General features: G+C 41.3%; 1 long non-coding RNA gene across 1 annotated transcript; it reads left to right on the plus strand.

Moving 5' to 3' along the window:
* Positions 1–2,776: 2,776 nt before the first annotated feature.
* Positions 2,777–8,122, plus strand: LOC116662035. The gene is made up of 3 exons (XR_004318015.1): positions 2,777–2,965; positions 3,123–3,314; positions 7,944–8,122. It is a non-coding gene; the product is annotated as an uncharacterized LOC116662035 (long non-coding RNA).
* Positions 8,123–8,854: the final 732 nt, after the last annotated feature.

The following is an 8,854-nucleotide window of genomic DNA, read 5'->3' on the forward strand; positions in this document are numbered from 1 at the left end:
CAAAACCTTTGTCCCAGTCATTTCCTCATCATTCAACACAGATTAGAGCTGTTTAAAATGGCATAAAGACAGGAGTTGAATTTTCAGTGGATGGAAGAGGATAGCTCATTGCTACTATCCCATATAGGTCAAGATCTTATTCGGATTCAGAAAAATGAAATTGGAAATAGAATTTTGGGGCCAGTAGATTTCTGGGAAGGGTTTTCTTGCTCCTCAAAAAAGACACAAGAGAGGAGGGAGGGTATAGCTCAAGTGGTAGGGCACATGCGCGAGGTCCTGGGTTCAATCCCCAGTACCTCCATTAAAAGTAAACAGGTAAATAAGTAAACCTAATTAAATAGGTAAATTAAATAAAGAAACCTAATTACCACCCCCTCCAAAAAAAGACACAGAGGAGACAGTAACTCTGCTGTGTGTAGTTGTACCTAGACTTGATGCCTGGAATTCTTATTGCGGAGGAAAGCATTGTAACTGAAGTATCTTTTGATGTCAGGAGGCTCAGTTCTTGGACCCTCTGGAGACAGACATCTGCTTTCTGGCAGCTTCAGGAATATTTCCAGACTTGCTGAAAAGGAGCCCACGGAACGCTGGTTTCCGTAAGACCCTATGCAAGATTGTGGAGTTTCCTCCAATATCCACTGGATGTCGCTACGCCACTGCTGGTACCATCTGCTCTTTTCCAGCGAGTGTCAAAGTGAATCATTTACAGCCTGGTACTTAGTAAGTCCTCATAGCACAAAGCACATAAATGCAAAATAGGTCCAGGATTTAGTTGTATGGATAAAAAGATAAGATAGGAATGGCAGTGTTCCTGACCCTGGTCTTACTGCCCCCATCCCTGGCCTGAAGACTCCTGGGATCTGGGCATGCTTCCCTCCAAGCTCATGTGTGGCTATCAGAGGAACAGGGTGAACGCTCTTCCTGGAATGGCGGGTACTATTCAGCCATTCTGTAAAAGATGCCATAATCCAGGACTGAGGAATTATCTCAGGCTGTGAAATGCACAACGGCTTATTATAGACAAGATTGTTAACTGCTCCCCTCGTCCACCACCTTCATGTGAAACTTTTCCATCCAGGCCTGTCTAACTTCAAAGCCCTTTTCTCTTTCCTGAAAGTAAGAGCTGCCAAAAGTGTGGAACACAGAAAACTGGTGACACTCGGACTGATTTAGTGCTACTTGGGCATGAAAAGATTAATAGTGATATTTGTGTTTTATTCGGCAGGAAACATAAGCATATCACAGCCACAGCAAGGCCTTTGTGGGACGATGGGGAGTGCACTGATTCCACATTCCATAGAAAATCACTGTAAATTTTCCTCAAAATACTCTGATCTTCTGCCCAGATTTCTTCCTTTATTGGCAGTTGCCCAATTCCCTCCCCCGTCTCTCTCTCTCTCCCTCTCTCCCCAACTCCCACCCTCCTTTCTTCCCTCCCTCTCAATCCTCCATCCTTTATCAGACTTCTTGATTCCCCAAGAATAGAAGCGACCCCTCCTTCCTTCCCGTCTATCATCTGTTTCTACAGAAGCCAACTCTAAGCTTCTGATTTGCATTCTTTCTACCAGAAACCATTTCTGCAATAGAAGACCCTCCTCAGGACTGTTTTTGGATGACAGCAGGACATTGTAAACAGCAATGACTTTTCCCTCTCAGAAACTGCAAATAAATTGTCCTGTCTCCCAAAGGCAGAAAACATAACTACATTTCAGGAAGAAAAAGGCTATGCTTAATCTCTTTGGGTGTCCTGAGCATTTTGCCATGGGATCTGGGGAGATGTCTCAGGGATGATAAATTGGCTGAGAGAGGAGACAGGATGTAAACTCCAGAAAGCTGTGTCAGAGAGAAAAGGAAGGGGACATTGTTGGTAGATAATTAAGTCGAGGAGAGCCTGTACTGCTTGCTCAGTGATCCTTGTGGGTCTTGGCATCCTACTATGGTGGGTTTCCATCCTAAGTCCATAGCATAGCTATTCTCTGACTTTGTGCATCTCCCAACTTCTCAGATCTCAGTTTACTCACCTTGAAAAACGGAAATAGTTTCATGCATTCTGAGCTGTCTTCTGAGAATGAGATGAGAGAATACCTGTGAAGTATTTAGCAGTGTGAACATCTATTCATTTCATTCTGTTTATTTTATTTTGAAATTTAAAATGAAAATGTAAAAAAAAAGAAAAAGCTTTTTTTTAGAGTTGTTATTATTAACATTTATTAGGTGCTTAGTTTATTCCAGGCACTGTTCTAAGTTCTTTAAGTGTATTAAATCATTACCTTCACCACAATCTGTTATTATCCCAAATTTGTTAATGAGGAAACTGAATCTCAGAGAGCTTACATTAAAATGTACGGCTGGGACTTGAACCCAGGCAGCCTGGCTCCTTACCCCATGTACTTAATATTCTGCTATTCTGTTCCCAACCCTGGGAAATGATGCCCTGGAGTGGAGGGTACATTTTAGGTCTGAAGAAGTGACAGTCCCTGCTACAGAACAAACCGAATTGAGTTAATGCAAGTCTGTGTCAGAGATACACCAAGACCCTTCAGCCCTGAGCTAGGATTTGAAAGGCAAAGGCTTCCACCTGGAAAGGCAGAGGCCCTTTGGCTCCTGGGATTTTCCATTTTCATCTTAAAAGCCATTCATTTTTACTGAAAATATGAGAAAAAAAAAAGCCAGCACAATAGCATCCAGTCTTTTTGGGGGGGGAGGGGGCGGGGAGGGAGAAAATTAGGTTTATTTATTTATTTTAATTTTTCCTTTTTAGAGGAGGTGCTGGGGATTGAACCTAGGACTTCATGCATGCTAAGCATGCGCTCTACCACTGAGCCATACCCTTCTCCAGCATCCAGTCTCAACAGGGTCAACAGTCTTAAGAGTGCTGGAGGAATGACTGAGTTCTGAGAAATGCTAACCCAAGTTATGTCCTGTGGTGTGGACTGCTGGCTATAATGTGAAATGACCCTGAAAAGTGAGTCAAAATTCCCCTTTCCCTCAGTACCTCATAGTGCAATGGAAAACTTTACTGGGCACCTAATATACAACAACCCAATTATGGTATCGACGTTACCAATTCCAGGTTGGAAGAAGGTTTCAACAAACACTCAGTGATGCTTACTATATTTCAGACTGGATTTCCTGGAGTCTGGCAGGCCGACACATAACATAGGAGCAGCATAAAAATGTCAGTGAGGAGATGAATTAGAAGTCTTTACCTGATACACCAGGAAGAAAACTACCAAGAAGAGAAGGAGTCATTCAGATAGATGGAAAGCGAGTGGCCAAAGGAGAAGGCAGAAAACCAGGAGAGTCATCTCCTTGTGAGTATAAAAATGTTCACTTATATTGACAGTTTCACTAACATTTGGGTTGATGAATTTACTTCTGCCAGGATTTAATTTTGTCAGAATTGTATCTCTGAATTGAAATTCTAAAACAAAATAATACAGTTGTTAGGTTTGTATGAATTCAACAGTTTCTTCCCCTGACAAGGATTTATTGAAGGCACGTCGTGTATAACACAGTGTACATTTGAGAACGTTTCAGTAAGTCCTCTAAGGTGCTCTCGCTCCGAGGCCATGTCAGTGGATAAAAGGATAACAAATTGGCCAAGATTCATTAAGAAGGAAATAAGTCAGGAGTGGAAGGTCTGGAGAGTTCTAAACACAGGGTGTGGATGAAAGCCACAAATCTCCCTCAAAGTGAAAGGAAATTGGAGTACAGTGTGGGGCGGGGTGCGGGGTAACAGCTGTCCTTTACTGAGAGACGCATCACAAAATAAACATTTACTGAGCACTTGTGTGTACAGAAACTGGGCTTTCTGGACATGGAGAGGGACCAAGTCAAGGCTACAGATGCTTCTAGTCTAGTGGACAGTTATATGAAAAGGTCATTACCAAATATTTGACAAGAGTTAGGAAGCAGAGGCACTGGAAACGGAACGCCAGGCTTAGGGGTGGGCAAGTGTGATCAGCCTGTAAAATGGTTTAACTTGCTGAGGGGCATAGTAGTGTAGTCAGTTCTCATCACTAGTGGTCCATGCAGTTTACATCACCCCAAACTCGCACCTATAATGGTGTCATCGTTTTAATTCAGAACTTAAATGGACACTGCCTCTGTCTCTGGTGTCACTTTCATGCTGCCTTCTCCTTCCTGACTCTCTCTAGAGTAAGGTTGTTGACCCTCAGGCCTGCCGGTTTCAGAGCAGCAGTGTTGAGATCGAACCTAGCACTTTGCAGGTATACTCTTTCCTGGCACCTAGATCTTTCATGTGCGAACCCTACTGGAAGCCCAATCCACGTCTCAACAGGAAGGATGTATATAGCTCAGCAAGTATAATGTAAGTGAAATGTCATAGTGAGTGGATAAAGGTCTGGCTTTGGAAACAGACAAATCTGGATGTGGGTCCCAACTCTATCATCTACTACCCAAGTTACCAGACACTTTTCAGCCTGTTTCCTCATCTGGAGAAGGCAGGGGCCAGGCATCGATAAATACCTCTCAGAATAGTTGCAAAAGAAAAAATCAACAGGTTAAGATGATCTGTTTAGATTTCTGTATTATTAGACTGTAAGCTCCCAGAGGGCAGGGGCCTTTTCTGAGTCCTCTCTGTACCCGGAAAATTCCCAGAACTATGTCCAGGATGGAGTAGCACTCTGTCTAACTTCTTGTGCCATTTTTCTGAACCAGGTTTTGGCTTCTTCTACTCCAAAGTGATGATGGTTATCTTGGAGATTCTTTCTTGCGTATATTGGAGTTTCTTTCTTGTGTCCTTGCCCTTTTTTTGAGGGTTATTTGATTTATGGATTCAAACTGAACATTTCACTTGAAGCAGGTGCTATGAAACACTCCTTTCCTCAAAAAATTTCCAAATCACATTTCAGCAAAAGAAACTTGAAGTCAACAACTTAAAACAAGGACAAAGTTTAAAAGTCAGTTGAATTTTTCTTTTAATTAAAGACTTAAGGGACAAGAAGCTCCTTTGTGCTACATTACATAACATATGGCTCTTATACAGAGTAAAATAGAGGTGCATGGAATCTGCTCACATGCCGACATTGATAATAATCATCACAGAGGAAAGTATATTTTGCTCCATTGTGACTTTTGCTGTCATTTGAGTTTGGGGCCCGCCCTTGGATGGAGCTGAGCCAGAAATAATTTATACAACTCTGCAGAGGAGGTAACAGGCTGAGGGTATTCCAAAAACAATCCTCCTGCCACACAAACTTGTAAGTGAGAGAGGCAGAATTCCAGCCCAGGTCTGCCTAAAACAGGAAGCCTGCAGTCTTGGTTTTTTTGGCTTTACTAGACTCTGGGACTCCCTGTAGCTCAATGTGGCCGCTTTCCATGCTACTCAGAATTTAGAATTCATCCTTTTTTGGGATGGGCCTTGTATCCAAAGCTGGTTCATTGATCAGACTATTCAAGTAACAAGTATTTATTATTCATTTAATATGACTAGGCACCTCTGTAAGGTGATAGGGTTTCAGCAGCGTAGAAACCTGACAATGTCCTTCCTCTACTGAAGCTTTATTCTAGTTCAAGGGAACAGAAATAAACAAAAAATGCATAACGATGCTCAGGTAACAGTGCTCCTTGAGGATTAATTACCATAACAAGGTAAGTGTTTGGCACATTGCAGATGAATTAAATGAATGAAAGTAAATAGCATAGTATCCTATGTTATTTATTTTATTTATTTTTATACATGCAATTAATAGAAAGTGATATTTTTGAATCAAAAGCAGGTTGTGCAAGCCATCTAAAGATCCTTGATTTTGGGGATCAAGTATTTGGTTAAATAGCCAGTGTCTCAAGTCTGCTTCACCAACTTACACAGCTTCTGAGAGTAGAAAAATTCTTTGGTGGAGGGTACTTTTGACTGACACATTTTCTTTCTCTAGCTGTGATGAACACCTATTGACTTGTTATGTCTCATGTGGCAAGTCTCTTCCTTTGAAAGTCTATAGCTTGCCGCCATCGTGATCTGTGTTAGCTGGACATCTTGAATTCTCCCGTCACTGAGACTATCTCTCATAGTTTGTTGTAGTTTCTGTCTCCTCCAACAAGCTGTGAACTTGGCAAGGACTGAGACCAGGTATATATCCCAGAGCCTACTTCAGGACCTACCATACTAGTGGGAAAAAAGGCACTATGACAGCTGGAAGTCTGAATTTATAGGATAAGGTTAAAAAAACAGAAGTATGTACAGAATAGATAAACAATAAGGTCCTACTGTATAGCACAGGGAGCTATATCCAATGGCTTATAGTAACTTGTAATGAAATAGAATAAGAAAAATAATATGTATATTATACACACACACACACACACACACACACACACACATATATAACTGAATCACTATGCCATACACCAGAAACCAATGCAACATTGCAAGTCAACTCTACTTCAATGAAAAATTAAAATTAAAAAAAGAGAAATAATGTATCCACAGCAATTTCCTATTTATGTGTCACAGGCAAAGCTGGATGAATAGACATGGCTAAAAGACTTGAAATTTACTGATAGAGGTGCTTTTCTTAAGATCCTAAATACTGAAGGGTCTTATTCAGCTGGAAAAAGAAAACTGAAAATAGAATCTGGGAGCAATGATTTTATGAAAGATTTCCTATTTCATGAAAAGAGACACACAGAAAGAGACAGGTCTTTTCTTTCTGCTGGGCACTGTTCTTTATGATCGTAACCCCTGGAATATTTCTTGTAGAGGAAAGCATCCCACCTACAGGGTTTCTTTCCCAGAGACTCTGAGGGAAAAAGCATCACCCATCCCCTTTGAATGTCTGAAGTGTTACAACAAAATCATCCAATAATGTGACATCACTTACAGTGTCCACCGGAGGGTGATATGCTACTACCGGTACCACCTTCTGTTGCATAACCTGCGAGGACCAACTTTAGTTACATGTAATTTTAAGAACACCGAATAAATTAAAGAAAGAAAGAAAAGAAAAAGAAGCCCCTTCAATAGCTGTAAAGACATAGAGGAAGAGATGGCACCAATCGTGTCCCCACCCCCCATTTCCTTACCCATGGTCCCAGGATAGACTAGATTCTCAAGGGTCCCGGAATGCTTCTGCTCCACACTGGTGTGGGACTAACACAGGGCATAGACTTAATGGTTTCTCCCGGGGTATAGCTGGTCTTCTTAGGTTCCTTTGTATCTCATCCTGGAGAGAGGATAGGGTGACGAGATGAGTATTATTATTGTAACCATTTTTAAAGATGAGGACCCTGAAACTGAAGCCCAGGGAAGTTTATTAGTTGCTCCAAGAAAAGGGGACTTGTCTCTGTGTTCCCACAGCATCCTTTTCTTTCCCTAGCCACGCTGTGTTGTAATCTATGTGTCTCTCTCATCCACCAGATGGAAGTGATAGGTTCCTAGGGACTGCATTTTGTTCACTGCTCTATTCTAGCATGGAGAGCAGCGCTAGGCACCCAGTAGGCATAAAATGGAGTAAGGCTGGAGAGAGAATAGGGTATGAGGTGGGGTAGGTTGAGTTTCCATCTGAGAGGATTCCTCTGTTAGCGGCTTGGATGATTGAGGACAGGAGCATGTCTGAGAGGACAGTGAAGAAACAGTGTGTCTTGTCCGATGAGTCCATTAAAAAGGGAAAGAGCATCTAGCTTCCTCCAGACTTGTAGCCAGTTACTCCTTCTACCCCATCACCGGACTGTTCTGACTTTCACTTTAAGTGGCCCAAAAATGGCACCTGAGAGAATGTGCATGAAATGATCTCAATACTAGAGCTAAGTATAATCATGATCATTGGTTCTGCTTATCAACGTCCTGATATAAGAGGAGCTACAACTGTAGCAAATTCTTATTGTGTGCTTGCTAGGTGGCAGTCACTGTGTCGGGGGGTTATACACATCACCTCATTTAAACCTCACGGTGAAGGTGAGTTTTTTTTTTTTTTTAACAGATTTTACAAAGCCAGACAGCAGTAGGCAGAAGAATTTGGATTTCAGCCCAAGCCCAAATGCCAAGTTCTTGCTCTTTCCTTGAAGTAAGAGATGCCTAAAGCATGGCACACAGACCACTGTCAGTGTCCATGATAACTTTAGTGGTACATGGACAAACATTTCATATACAATTTTAAAGAATATTATTTAACCACTATATATAAAAATAGTTAAAAAATAAATTTCTTCTATATAGCACAGGAAACTATATTCAATATCTTATAATAACTTTTAATGAAAAAGAATATGAAAACAAATGTATGTATGTATATGCATGACTGGGACATTGTGCTGTACACCAGAAATTGACACGTTGTAACTGACTATACTTCAATTTAAAAAGAAGAAAATGCAAAAAATAAAATAAAATAAAGCATATTATATTTTTTGTGAGATAGAAAAATGGCAGCTAACACAGAAAGCAACATTAAGGCAGTCTTTGGAGGCAGTGGGGAAAACATCGACATCACACAACCTATGCCAAACCCTCTAAAGGCTCCCTTAATCACCTTTGTCCTTTCCCCAGCATTTCCTCGTTAGGTCTAAGTGGTTCATCACCTCTTTCTCTCTGATTCCCTATCCCCAGACACCTGGGAAGTCATTGTCTTCCCCCAACAGTTTGTCCAGTCAGGTTCTAGCACTTTCTCCCATCCCTGTTCACCAGCACAACAGTCCCCTACCTACATTCCCACACGTGAAAACCAGCCCAGGACCCATACATTGTATGCCACCTTAACAATGTTGTCTAAAACTCTTGGACGTGGGTTTTTAACCAAATAAACTCGTGAATGATTTGCACATGGCATAGAGAAGCAGAAAATAGTCAACATTCACTTTGAAAGAAAAGTCACTCTGGGGAAAAGAGAAAAAT

This window comes from Camelus ferus, chromosome X, assembly GCF_009834535.1.
Source record: "Camelus ferus isolate YT-003-E chromosome X, BCGSAC_Cfer_1.0, whole genome shotgun sequence".
NCBI lineage: Eukaryota > Metazoa > Chordata > Mammalia > Artiodactyla > Camelidae > Camelus > Camelus ferus.